General features: G+C 52.0%; 1 protein-coding gene across 2 annotated transcripts in view; it reads left to right on the top strand.

Annotated features, from left to right (window-relative positions):
• The window catches only part of FTO (FTO alpha-ketoglutarate dependent dioxygenase), a 251363-nt gene that overhangs the window by 173169 nt on the left and 64106 nt on the right, over nt 1-14088 (top strand). The gene's annotated exons all lie outside the window — the stretch shown is intronic.

The raw sequence follows: 14088 nt of genomic DNA, 5'->3' as shown, positions 1-14088 counted from the left end.
TGGGATTGGCCTCTCTGACCTTTGAAGGGGAGAGTTACTTTTTGCCGCCTTAAAACTTTCACTGATACTCAGTTGCCAACGAAAAGAGAAGGTTCAGTTTTTTAAAAGTCATCCATGTCGTTCAGCCTCCTCTTCTGTTTCCTTGACCCTCCCTCCATACCCTCTCGGGCCCCCTGCCCCCCAACTTTCCCTCAGTGGCAACCCATTCACAACTTCCAGTCACTCCACACCAGCAAACTCCAGCCCCCGTGGGCCAAATCCAGCCCATGGCCTGTTTTTATCAATAAGGGTTTTTTATTGGCATGCAGCCACGCCCGCTCATTTACATATCACCTCTGCCTGCTCTCCCCATACAGTGGCAGAGTGGAGTCTTCCAGCAGAGCCTGGCCGGCCTGCAGAGCATTCCCTGAATCCCACCTGTCTGTCTCCTGTGCCTTTAGGACTCCAGACCTCCTGGGAATTCTCTCTGGGATTCCTTCTGTACCTTGCCCTCCACCCTCCCACCCAGCCACACTCTGCCTTTCCCGGTAGTGCAGCTGGTGCCTCATTTAAGAGGCCTTTGTGGATTGACCGTGGTGTGTAGCATTGTCGGAGGGCCGCAATGTGGTCGCTATTTAATTTGCAAATGGGATTGGCCTCTCTAACCTTTGCCAGGAAGAGTTCCTTTTTAAGGGTCTACCACTCTCATTGCCACTCCATTGCCAGCGGGAGGATAAGGTTCAGGTTTTTAAAAGCCTCACGTGTCTTTCAAAGGGGCTTCCTCTTACCTGCCAGATGTGCAGCGCAGCCCGCACAGCTGTATGGGGTGGGGGGTGGGGAAGGGGCGCATTGGCATCCTGCCCCTGCCCTGCCAGTTGCCCTCTCTCCCTCCTGGCACTCTCCACAGGTCCTCACGGGTGCACTGGTCACATCAGCCTCAGCTCTTTGTTTAACCCTCGGTCTCCCGCACCAGACAGCCAGCCTCCTGAGGGCAGAGTTCGTCTTCACTGTCTTTGTGACCCAAACCGCCACCAGGGGGACACGCAGTAACTCAGACGAGTGCGCGAACAAATGCTCTCTTGCCTCTGGACATGTCAAGAGATGCCTAACCTATGAATTCGAACGAAAACTTTATCCTTTCTGTTTTAAAAGTCATTCGTCAGCCCCCATACGACCACTGAGGAAACCTCACGTTAGAGCCAGTGACCACCAAACCCAGAGTGCACCTGGCCAAGGACCCAGGGCCCGCCAGTGAGGAACTGGGGCCTAGGAACGCCAGGCTTTTGGCTTCACCGCCAGAGACCCTGGCAGCCGCACCAGCGTCGCTCCCGGCCGGCACTCCGTGTTGTGTTGCCTCTGCTGCAGCCAGTGCCCTCCCCCAGCCTGCCTTCTGCCCCGGCTCTGAGAGGCCCCGGCTTGTGTTCAGTGCTGGATAGAGGTCCCTTCACTTATATTCTATGCAACCTCAGGAGGGAGGCTTTGGGGAGGGTTGGTATAGACTTCTCAGGAGGCTTGACGGAGAAAGGAAGTCTAGTTACAGGGTGGCAGCTAGAATGGGGGATGAGTAAAGGGAGGCATTTCCTAAGATGGGGAGTCAAGCGCATGTGTGTAGGGAGGGAGGTTAAAGACGGGGAGCAGGGGTGCGTGATGGGGAGGGCAGGCCAGGTGCTGGAGGTCACTGACATGACAGACTGGCAGGGACTTCGGCCAGCCCTCTGTTCAGGATGTCAGCACTACTGTGATACAGGGTTTCTGAAGGAGGACTCTCCATCATAGCCTTCCTATACGCACCGTATCTACGTACTGAACTTAGGGACGCGTAAGAGACGAAAGCCCCCATCTCTGCGGCCCACAGCCTCCCTGCTTCACTTCTCTTCTCAGAGACCAGACCGTACACGAGCTGCATTCTCCCCGACCCGGGGCAAGTTAGAACAGGAAAGGCTGGGTCCTCCCGTGTCCCGGGTGTGCGTCCCAGCAGATGCCAGGATTTGCTCCGTTCCTGCCCCTCAGGGATATTCTAAAAACCAGCACACTTCCCTCTTCCCTCCGGACCCACAGACATTCTCCGTACAGGCGCCTTAGGCTTTGGGAAGCGTAGCCAGAGCCCGTGCCCAGGCAGCACACCGTGATCTCTCTGCCTGTCGGTGCAGTAGATGCCAAGCCAGAGCAGTTGGTGAGTCCCAAGGGGGAAGACCCCGCCTGCGGCCCGTGAGGCGGACAGCAGGAACGCTCCCGTGTGACGACACACGCTCCGTGGAGCTCCGTGGTCCCGGACGTGGCCGCCACTCAACAGCCTCCCCGGCTGGCGTTCTCCCTGCCTTCTCGTTTCCTCCTCCTGTTTGGCTGCGAACCCATTTAGACGGCGGATTTACCTGTCACCTCCTGTTGACATTTCAAGTTATTGCATTTAAGGAAAACACAGGACAAAGCAAACAAGCGAGTCTCTTCTAACAGGTCACCGGGCGGAGGAGTCATACTCAAATTTCAAAGAAAAGATGGAGGGTAAGGGTGGGGGAGCGGTTTGGGCTGGCGAACAGAGAGCGGATATATTTATAAGGGAAAATCCTCTTAGCGTTTTGGGCTCAAGTCAGATCCTGGGGTGTGGGTACGCATCTCAGCGACCAGTGCTCCCAGGGACCGCGAGGGGGAGAGAGTGTGGCCCAGCGCAAGTTGCCAGGACTCCTATGGCAGTGGTTCTCAACCTTCCTAACGCCGTGACCCTTTAATACAGTTCCTCATGTTGGTGACCCCCAATTTCATTGTGACAAACTGAACATAATTAAAGCATAGTGATTAATCACAAAAACAATATGTAATTCTATATGTGTTTTCCGATGGTCTTAGGCGACCCCTGTGAAAGGGTTGTTCGACCCCCAAAGGGGTCGTGACCCACAGGTTGAGAACCGCTGTCCTATGGGCTCCCGCGAACGCCGATTTCTCTGATTGCACGTGACCACAACCACGAAGAGACAGTGCTTTGGGCGCTGCTTCTGCAGTGTCTCCGGGGGCCAGGTCCGCGTTGGTCTGTGCATTCCCCAGGCAAGCGGAGACCATGTAAATTGCAGAACCAGAACCAGCGACAACCAGCTCTGGTTTCATTTGATTTTCCCAAACACACGTCCATAGGCGTGTCGCAGGCAACACAATACGATGAAAGCACAACAGCGGTCACCCAGAGAGCACGTGTTCATTGGTGTCACGTACGATGAGTGGCAATGTTGGAACCATGAGGCATACTTTAACCATCGAGCTGTTTCTTTGATTCATCAGAGTTTACAGCAATATGAAGCAGGAGCCAGGAAGTCTGCGCCCTGAGCTGGGCTCCGCTACCCCTCAGCCTTGTGACCTCGGACAAGTCACTCGGTATCTTGGGCCCCGTGTTCCTCAGCTGTAATGTAGAGATGGTCCCATTAGTCTTCCCCTTCTGAGTGGGCTATTCCAAGGCCTTTCTGTTCTGGCCTCTGGAATTTCATTGCTGAGTTCTGTGATCTTACGTCTTTCTAGCAGTTGAGTCTGTTCCTTTATAATCTGTGACAAAGATGACTTCTGTCTAGACTTCAGATTTCTGAAATGGATTTCAGTGAGTTGAATCACACATCTTTTTTAAGTAGCTTATATTAAGCGGGAGGGAGGAAGGGAGGGAGGGAAAGAGAGAGAAAGCACGCGCGCGCAATAGCAATTTAAATAGTTCTAAATAGCGCCTTTCCTACCATTCCATTCCATTCCATGAGCATTTGCCCTGGAGTAAGTGTGAGACGGGTGCCGGGAATCTGTGCCTGCATCTTGGAGGGTGAATGTCTTCCTGTTCTGAGTGCGATTCTATACCTTAAAGATAGAACTTGTTTTCACACAACGTGGCCCCTCAACATACGGCATTATTCGGTGCTTAACCTGGAGAAACAAACTCATCTATTCCAGCGATCGAGGAGAACCGAGCTGGAGGCTGGTCTTTTCAGCCACAAAGGACAGGTAGATGTTTGTGCTCAACCTAAGGGATATTTCGAGTGTCATTTTGACTCTTTGGGGTTTTTGCTTTCTCCGATGACTTTAGAATTGGACAGCACCGCCCTTCCCACAGCTCCTCAAGCATGAGACAGGTCTCGTCTATAAAGCCCATTGGAGCTCATGCTCTTTCTCTGCTTCCCATGGGCCTGTGGGATGATGAGGGTGGCGTCGGGAGCGGGAACACAGCCCACTGCGCTTTATGGCTAAGGCGATTGAGCCAGCTCCCAGGGCGCAGGCCTTCCCAGCCTCCCTTGGGCAAGGTGATCACTGGGTGTGCTCAGACCACATGTGAGTCACCAGCTTCTCTCTCAGCCTTCCGCCAGGCGATGGGTAACACTGTTCCAAGCACTTTAGGAAAGAGACAGCTGTCTACGTGAATGTTCGCTGTTTACCACCTGGAAGCAAACACATGGGAGAAGACGAGGAGAAGACACGGGTGGGAGTACCATCGTCTCTGCGTCAGGTTATGAAGCTAAATGCATTTTAAAAAAATGTATTTGTGTTGATTTCAGAGAGGAAGGGAAAGGGGGAGAGAGAGAGAGAGAGAGAGAGAGAGAAATATCAGTGATGAGAGAGAATCATTGATCGGCTGCCTCCTGCATGCCCCCCCCCCCCCCGCCAGGGATCGAACCCACAATCCGGGCATGTACCCTTGACCACAATTGAACCCGGGACCCTTTAGTCTGCAGGCTGACACTCTATCCACTGACTCAAACTGGCTAGGGTGCTTAGTGCAAAGGTATATCTTCCACGGCAGCTTCTCATGATAGCCCATGACCTTTGGGAATTTCAGAATCACTTCAGATCTTCAAGGCTTAGAGTAAACAGTGACTTATATGATGTTTAAAAACATGACACTTCAACAATTGATCTTTTCAAAATGTGTGTTCATCCTAAAGACAGATAATAACAGGTCTTGATGAAGACCGGAAAACACGGGAGCCCTCCTACGTTGCTGGCGGGGATATAAAATGGTGTCGCCATTCAGGGAAACGGGTCTAGAAATTCTTTCAGAGGTTAAATATGGAATTACCAGGCGACCCAGCAGTTCTATTCCTGGTTACCCAAGAGAACTGAAAACACATGTCTACACAAAACTGTACACAAATGTCCATATGATTCATGAAAGCCCAAAGTGGAAACAACCCAATGTCCATCAAACGGTGAATGGATCATCCGAGTATGGTATATCCATACCACGGAATACTGCTTGGCAATGAAAAATGAAGCACTGTTACATGCTCCAATAGGGAGGGATTTTGGAAACATGTTAAGTGAAAGAAGCCAGTCACCAAATCCCACACATTATGATTTTATTTATGTGAAATGTCCGGAATAGGCCTTTTTCTGTCTCCATAGGGACAGAAAGTAGGTTAGGGGTTGTTGGGCTGGGCGTGTAATTGTTATAATAATTATGTTATTGGTTACATTGACATATCAATAGCTATTCCACATAGCTGTGTGTATAATAACCGTTATAGTAGTTATGCCGATTGCCATGTTAACATATCAACAGCTGTAGAGCATAGCCGTGTCCCCAGCACAGTGCTGACGTAACGCACAGAGCAAAGATTCCTTGTATCATCTCATTTAACCGTCCTGAGTGTTCTTTGAGGAAGAGGTCATTACCAGGTTACAGATGAGAGAACCAGCAGAGAACAGGAACATGCCGTGCGTGCCTACCCGCCTCGTTCTCACTCGCTCATTCATCCGTGATTCAGGAAGTCTTCATCCAGCAACTACCACCTCCTGGCATTAAAGATACAAAGAAGGATGGAGCACGATTCCTACCTTCCAAGTATTTAGTTACGTAATTTCAAAGATAAAGGAAGTCAAGTGGGGGTGAAGGGGGGTTCGGCACTGCCTTAGGACTGTATGGTGGAGGCAGGTGTGGCCTGTGCACAGCGGGAGGAGGTCCCCTGGCGCACATTCTCCTTCCGTGCGTAGGACTCTCTCGGGAGCTCCGTGTTCATGTCGTTCTCTGATGACACCGGCCATTGCTGCGAGTTCTTCCCAGAGCAGCTCCTAGCTATGAGACGAGTTCTGTGCTGGGTCGGACCAGGAAGGGTTAAAGATAGCTTCTCTGGGGTGCGCCCCAGGGAAGCAGCCGGACTGATTTCAAAGGGGTTTTTTAGGGGAGCACTCCAATTACAGAGAAGTAATTCCCCTTGCGAGCTCACTAAGCTCTCTTCCAGACGAAGGCAGCTTCCAGAGCCACACGCCTTCGCCCCTCCCTTCAACAGATATTTTGAATATGAAAATCCGATGTCAAAACTTAGCCGAAGCCTTCATCAGGCCATTGAAAGGCTAAGTAAGAATTCTGTTTCTAGGAATGAAAAGATCGGGATCAGAAAGATTTCTGTGCCGGCTAGAGCTCCCTTTTGGAGGGGGGTTCAAGCGGCCTTTAATCATATTTTTGTTGATTATTTATTAGTTTTCCCCGGGAAATCAAAGGCTCGGTCACATAAAATGTATTTTTCAAAAAAAAAGATATTTTATGAATCAGAATCCAGAGTAAAGAAATCACGGCAGATACATTCCCTTTGCTGACATGGTCTTGTTGGGAATTGAAAGATCTTTCTTTCGCTGGTGCCCTACGCGGAAATGTTAGGTGACCCCACTGTTCGAGCCACAGTTTCTGCCCCGACAGACTCTCAGCCACCAGGAGGTAAAGAGGGTGCTTTGCCAGCAAATCAAAACTGGAGAACTGGAACGAATTGGGGTGAAAGGATGGGGATCGGCTCCAAGCCAGCTGTGTGGGTCAACGCCCACTGAACCAAAGATGAAACAATACTGTGCATTCCAGCCGTCGGCCTAGAGCCCCTGTAACCGAAGCCATGGTGTTTGTAATGAGGAGATCTGCGAGCAGACGTCCGCCCCCACGGTCTGGGGTGTCTTGGGTCAATATCAGGCTTGCTTTTAGGGAGCCAGGCTGTGGCTAGCTTCCTGAAGGAGGGTTGGGGATGTTGTGAAATGTGTTTATTTCTCTCGCTCTTCCTGATCAGGTGAAATCTAAAGGTATTTGCCCAGGGGTAGGGGTGGGGGTGGGTGGGAGGGGATCTGCTAAAGTAAAACACCAAGGAAATAGAATGTATTTTGTGCCGTGGAGGCCAGGATAGTTGCAGGGACACAAGATGTTTTCTAATATTAAAAATGGGAGCCCGGCCGGTGTGGCTCAGTGGTTGAGCGCTGGCCTATGAACCAGGAGGTCAGGGTTCGATTCTCGGTCAGGGCACTGGCCCGGGTTGTGGGCTCCATCCCCAGTGTGGGGCATGCAGGAGGCAGCCGGTTGATGATTCTCTCTCATCATTGATGTTTCTGCTTCTCTCTCCCTCTCCCTTCCTCTCTGAAATCAATAAAAATATAGTTTAAAAAGTGCTGGAGATGTTTAAGAATTAAAAAAAAAAAAAACATGGCAAGGTTTGGCAAGCTTGGGAGATAGGAGCAAGAAAGAAAAATGGAGGATTCCCTTAAACAGGTCAAGAAAAGGCAAAGACAATGTATTGGGCAGAAGAACAAGCACACAACAACACCAGCAGGTTGGGGTTCTCCCCAAGATCGGGGCCTCTCCCAGTTCCCAGACCGTCCCTCCCCAGAGCCCAGGTCCCGGGCTGCGTTGCAGGTGGGATATGCCCAGGCCTCCCCCAAGTCTGCCCAGTGGCATTTGCCAGTCCATTCTGCTGTCACACGCAGCCAACCCCTCTGCTCCCGCCCGGTCCCCCTGCCTCCTACGTCCACATCTGGCCTTTCTGCTCTGAGTCCAGCCCAGGCCCCCTCCACCATCATTCAGCTTCCTCGGGACTCACCCACCCGGCCACACTGCTCAGACCTTCGTGGCAAGACTCAGCCCGACCCTTCTGTGGAGAGAGGAATTGGTGTCGGCGTGGAGGGTGCAGCGGCAAAACGCCATTTCCCACCCTCACAGGCATGCATGCCAGTGCAGGACTTGAGTTTGTCATTTAAGAAAAGATATATATTTTTTTGTTGATTTCAAAGAGAAAGGGAGAGAGAGAGAGAGAGACATCAGTGAGGAGAGAAAAATCATTGATCAGCTGCCTCCTGCACGCCCCCCACTGGGGATCGAGCCTGCAACCCGGGCATGTGCCCCGACCGGGAATCGAACCATGACCTCCTGGTTCATAGGTTGACCCTCAACCACTGAGCCACGCCGGACGGGCTAGAGAGTGTTTGTTGTGATGAGCTTTGTGCAGATCCCAGAAGACAGGCAACACTGAGCTAACGCCAGCACCCTCCTCAGCCTCCGTCGCTCTGCTGTGCCTTCTGGGTTGTGGGCAAATACTTGGGCTGTAGCACAAACCCTCCCGCCCAGGTCTTCCCATTAGTATATTTTCAATCAACTGTGTGGGGGTGTCCACAGGCCACGTTCCCACCCAGTGGTCATAGTCAGAGGGAGACCATCCAGGCCTTCAGAATCCATCCCGTGGACAGTCACATTTTCACCGCCACGGCCTGCCCATCATCCCCACGGCCTGAGTGTGATGAACACGAGCGATTTAGGACAGTCAGGGTCGCAGGATTTTTTTAAAAACCTCGATGCCTAGGTGTGTTCGGCAGGGAAACAAAGATCGCCCTGTTCACCAGCGAGTCGGTGCCTCTGGGTGAACGGCCAGGTGCTCTTTCAACTGCTGCGTGAGACTAATTCCTTCCTGGCCGCTGGAAAGCAGCTGAGGCCCGGCCAGCTGGGCTATCTTCCATCTCGCATTCCAGCATCTTTCCCTGAGTCCCAGCGCCTGGGTCCCAGCACTTCCTCTGTCGGTGCATCCCCGACAGTCAGCGCTCTCTCGTTGGACTCCGGCATTTTTGAATTGTGAGTCTTTGGGAGGGGAGGGGAGGGGAGGGAAGGGGAGAGGGAGAAGGAGGTTGGATGGTGGAGTTAGAACCTTTCCAGAGGCATCTCTCTTTTTAAAATTTGTTATATTTTTAATTGATGTCAGAGAGGAAGGGAGAGGGAGAGAGAGATAGAAGCATCAATGATGAGAGAGAATCATTGATCAGCTGCCTCCTGCACGCCCCACACTGGGGATCGAGCCCACAACCCGGGCATGTGCCCTGATCGGGAATCGAACCGAGACCTCCTGGTTCATAGGTCAATGCTCCACCATGAGCCCTGCCCGTCGGACTCGTGGTGCATATAAGTGGGGAGAGATGTCCTGGACATGTCACCCGCACATTCCCTGGATCTGGCGTCAGATATTTGTATGTTACAAAAACAACTAAGGTTCATGCCAAGTATCGTAGCAGCTTTCCCTCATAAGAAGGTAGGTCACAGGAATGTACGTCACCTGATCTGTTTACGCGGAGTCGCTTGAAGTAGCGTCCTTTGGACTTGGTAACAATTGTGATGAAGTAGCATCTAAAGAAGCAACACAGATGGGTTTTCAAAGGGGAATTTCCCTTGGTTAATCTCTACTCATCAAATGCTACAGCTTTGCCTGGGGCCAAAATGCTCACAGCAGAAAGGACTGGGGCGGGAGCAGGAAATCGGGACCAGCTTTTACCAAAAAAAAAAAAAAAAGTTTTAAAATTCTAAGACTTTGGAAAAATTCAACTAAAAAAAAATAGCATGCATCATGCCTATGAATATTCATGGATGCTTTACCATCGGCCGAACACCGTGCTGCATGCTTCTTGTGGAATTTTCCATTTCATCCTCACAACAGTCTCTGAAGCAGGGGATCCATTATCCCTATTTGCCAGATGAGAAAGCGGAGGTTCCCAAGGTCACTACCAAGGTCAGACAGCCTCCAGCAAGGAGGGAGGGCAGCATCTCACCCGGCCGGCCGCTGGCAGCGGTGTCGGCCCCAGAGCCCCGGCTGCTCTTGGCCGTTTCTCTCTCTCTCGCCTCGTTCATCATCTTTTTCCTGCAGCAGAGGTCACAGGCAGAGAGCCCGCAGCCAAACCCCGCCTCAGGTAACAGGTGCAGCGATGGGGCTGCCTCTGTGTCAGGACCATCTTATGCGCATGCATTTATTCCTTCCTTGCATCCTGCAAACAGCGCCATGGAACAGGCAACAGTGATTATCTCTGTTTTGCACGCGAGGAAAACTGACATTCAAATTAAGTCACGTGTCCCAAGTGGTAGCAGAGCTAACAGCCCAGCTCCAGGCAGTCTGGTCCCAAGAATCTGCCGTCTTCACCACGATGCTAAAAAATGCTCATGCTTGCCAACGTGTCACAGCCTGGAGATTTTACATCTCAAATGAAGACATCTGACTTCGCTTGAAACACAAAACAAACAAAACAGGAAACCAGGACCCCTTCCACCTGGCAGCAATCCCTGGGCAGCCGTGGGTAGCTGCCCATTTTAGAGGGGATCGCTCTGGCCCAGTTGCCACCAGCCCTCACTTTCGCTGCTTGGCCCTTGGGTTGCCCACCTTGACTTCGGGTGCTGCATTTTGCAGTCCCAACTGGAGCTGTCTCCGCAGCCGCCGGGATGTGTCTGTTTTATGTGTTGCATCGCATCACCCGCTGTTCTGCGCCCCTTGAAAGCACTCCTCAAAAATAACAACAGACTCCACCTCCTTGCCCTCCTCCCTGTCCTCCCCCTCACCCCCCACCCCCCACCCCAAGCGGGGCACCTCGGAAGGTCTAGTGCGTGCGTGGGCCCCGCCAGGTGGGGACATGCAAGGTGCATAACCTTCTCTCGCCGCCTGCTGACGGCACCCTGGCGGTGCTTGGCTGGCAGGGACCGGAGCTGTTCACAGCATCTCCAGGCCCTGGCATCCGGCTTGGTAGGTGTGACATGGAGACACCCAGCCCCTGTGCATGTCGGAACAAAACACGGCCATCACCTCCAGAAACGAAGAGAAAGATGGTGGCGGGCACACGTCTCCTTCTCCAGCCAGAGACTGACACCTTTCACCCGGGCTCGATTCCTTGTTCCGTGTGGGGCCAAGCCAGCGCCTCATTGGTGGCGCCCACCCAAGGGTGGTCCTCTCCGGGACTGTGATGATGCCGTAAATCATGGGCGTAGAGCCCGAGTGGTTTATGCCATCAAAACCTCAGGACGGAATTAGATGTGTAATCACCACTCGCCCATGTTTGGCCATTTATGGTAATTACAGCCGTAATAATCCGTGTGTTGTTGGAAGTAGCAGTCAGAAGCATCCATCAATTTTTTATCGACACCGAATCAAGCTGATACTTCATCTTGGCTGCAGAAATGTAGATTGCACCAATTAGTCTAAAGAAATCGGGCAGTCGTTAGCAATGAAGTGAGCAGTTCATCTGCACAACAGTGCGGGTCCCTGCGATGCCAGCAATCCCTCTTAATTATGCGGAATATTGCGAGCTGCTCGGGGACCCTGTGGGCGGTGCCATTGTTGGCTTAGATCGGAAGGATCGCCGTGCCCCAGCTTTTATTTCACGGGCGGCTCTCGTGCTCCCCGGCCCCCACCTGGCACCCTTCCGCGCTTCCAGGCACATGTGTGGGGAAGCGCAGCCCTTGCCCCCAAGCAGGTGGCGTTCTCTCTTCCTTCTTGAGACCCGAGAACCGTCCCCGTGGGCCTGGCGGTGCTGATGTGCTCGCTCACCGTGGCGTATTTGTTGGCGGTTCCTATCCACCCAACCCAAATGGGGGCATCCTCATCTCCTTAAAAAAAACGAAAGGAAAGAAGAATCGGGACTTAAAGAAAAGGCCAACGGGTTGAAAAGAAGTCCTGGCGCCACTGGGGTTCCTGCCTCTGCCTGGGTCTCCTCCCCAGGCTAGCCTGGCCCGGCCCGGCCCCCCTCTCTAGACACTTCCAATCAGCATCGTCCGCAGACTTGACCAAACCGTCGAGTAAGGCAGGGGGAAGGTTTAAATATATAGACTTTTCCTCGGTAGGAAACTTGGGAAAGAAATGACAGGAAAAATAACTCACCCCTAATCTCCCACCAGGACACCAACTACCATTTTTTGGTAGATTTTATTTTGAGCTTTTATTTTATTAACATTATTTTTGTGTGTGGTTCCTTTTTTTTTTTTTTTTTTACTTTATTTGTATGGTTGACACTATTATTTCGAGCCTTTAAACATACACACACATCGAGTTTTGTTGCTGCTGTTTTGGTGTTACTATTATGATATTCTCTTTTTCACTTGTCATAACAACTGTCTTACTTTACTAACAGTTTCTGATCATTTTTAACGGATGCATGATACTCGCATTACATGCAGAATATATATATATATATATATATATATATATATAGTTCCTCACGTTTTGGATTCTTTTCCCTGAGATAAATTGCCCCAAGTGCAATCCTGGATCAAAACTTACCCACTTCTCTGCCACTCTTGATCATGTATGGACAGACTGCTCTCCCAAAGGCCTGTGTGCGTTTTTAAATCCCCACCCGTCATCGACGCAGACGCCAGTGTGACATATCAGTGCCTGGGATGTGAAGGCGAATGTGTGGGCGTGCTTGCAGCGTAGCTCACAGCGTGGACGCTGCCCCTCCCCAAGGGGCAAATGGGCGCATGATCGGATTCCGCTCTGACTCAGGGGCTCATTAGCTCGCCGGACAGGAAGCTCAGGGGTCGGACAGCTGTAGGTGCGATAGGATCACAGGCCCCGTGACGTCACGGAGGACCTGGGTTCATCTCTTCAAAGCTCCGCCGCAGCGACCTTTCCCCTCGCGCTGGCTCCGGGCATCCCATCCAGATGGAGGAGCCAGAGGGGGCAGGGGATGGACTCTTCTCCTGGGTCCTTCCTCGAAACCCCCACCGACAGCCCCTCTCGGGCTCATTTCCCGGTTCTGGGTCAGCTGCCCATCCCGCAGCCAAAGACGGGCAAGGGGATGGAAACGCCATGATCGGCCTGTTCACCAAGATTGACTTCTGAGCTGGCCTCCGGGCCAGTTTTCTCCGAGTGCAGAATCTCTGGATAAGACGTCGACTCCGTGAGCAAGGAAGGGGAGGGAACCAACAGCGCCTCCCCCTGGCACCGGGGTGTCTGTCCTCCAGCCTCGGGGACACTCCCAGAGCCATTCACAATCTTTAGGAACCCTGGATGCAAGTCATGGAGCTACGCAAATACGTGCAGGCGCTGCCAGGGCCTGTGTGTTTCCTTTCGGTTCCTAAGGCAGAGACCAGGAAGCCCCCGCCTCTTATACCCTGGAAGGTAGTCTCTTGGGGAAGAGGTAGGAGGCTTCCTATTGGTGGAGCTCTGACACGTGGTAGCGCTGTGGTCAGGGCTTCCACCGAGACCCAGGTTTGCAGCCTGGGTTCCTCAGGCATCTTCTTCCAGCATTTTGACCGTTTCACTGCTTATGAGCACCTGCTGGGAGAGACCCGGAAGGAAGAGGAGGCGGGTTGGGGCGGTTTGAGGCATGCAGGGAGATGGCTGAAATTCCTGCCTCCGAGTATTTTGAAAATGACCTAGTTTATTTCAACATCGACTTTCCCACGTGTTGCACAAATCAGTGGGAACATTGCATTTCAGTGTAAAATAAATACGGGGAAAAATGTCAAGGCAATGACAGAAGCCAACAGGGCCCTAGGTTGAAGAAAGCAGCCTGGATACTTGCTGTTCCCGATGGCTCCAGAGCTCAGCACCGTTTTGCATTTAAGGTGCACGGTGGATCCTAGCGTTACAGGTGACGTCTCTTCAGTAATAGCCCGAGTCAGAAATATTATTTGGCACCAGGGATTATCACCCGGGTCACCTTGGATCCAAGCTGCCTGTCCCTGCACCCAGACAGACAAGGGGCCAATATGCCCACTTCTTACCACCCAGGGGATCATGACTTCAGGTGTTACCTGGGTGCAGACCAAAAAACAAACAAAGAAAAAAACCAAAGCAAACCCATACTTCTCGCTTTATGGTTTCGTAAGTGTTTTTATAACCGAATCACACGTCCTAATGACGACATTACGTACATTTCCTCTACTTATATAATCAAGTGTAATCACACCGACTATTTGAACAGACAGAGGTGAGAACTACTCGTAGCAAACACTAGCCACCGCAGTGCGATTTCGGAAAGGCTGTTGGACCATGACCACCCAAAAGAGGTGGTCAGAGGAATGCATTAGGCCACGGCACCGGGAAAGGACGGGCCTCATTAGCTGGTGGAGCTCTGGGTTGGCCTCTTCCCCTC

The sequence above is a fragment of the Myotis daubentonii genome, chromosome 15 (assembly GCF_963259705.1).
Source record: "Myotis daubentonii chromosome 15, mMyoDau2.1, whole genome shotgun sequence".
Lineage (NCBI taxonomy): Eukaryota > Metazoa > Chordata > Mammalia > Chiroptera > Vespertilionidae > Myotis > Myotis daubentonii.
The sequence above is the reverse complement of the archived record's forward strand: the minus strand, read 5'-3'. Positions and strand labels throughout refer to the sequence as shown.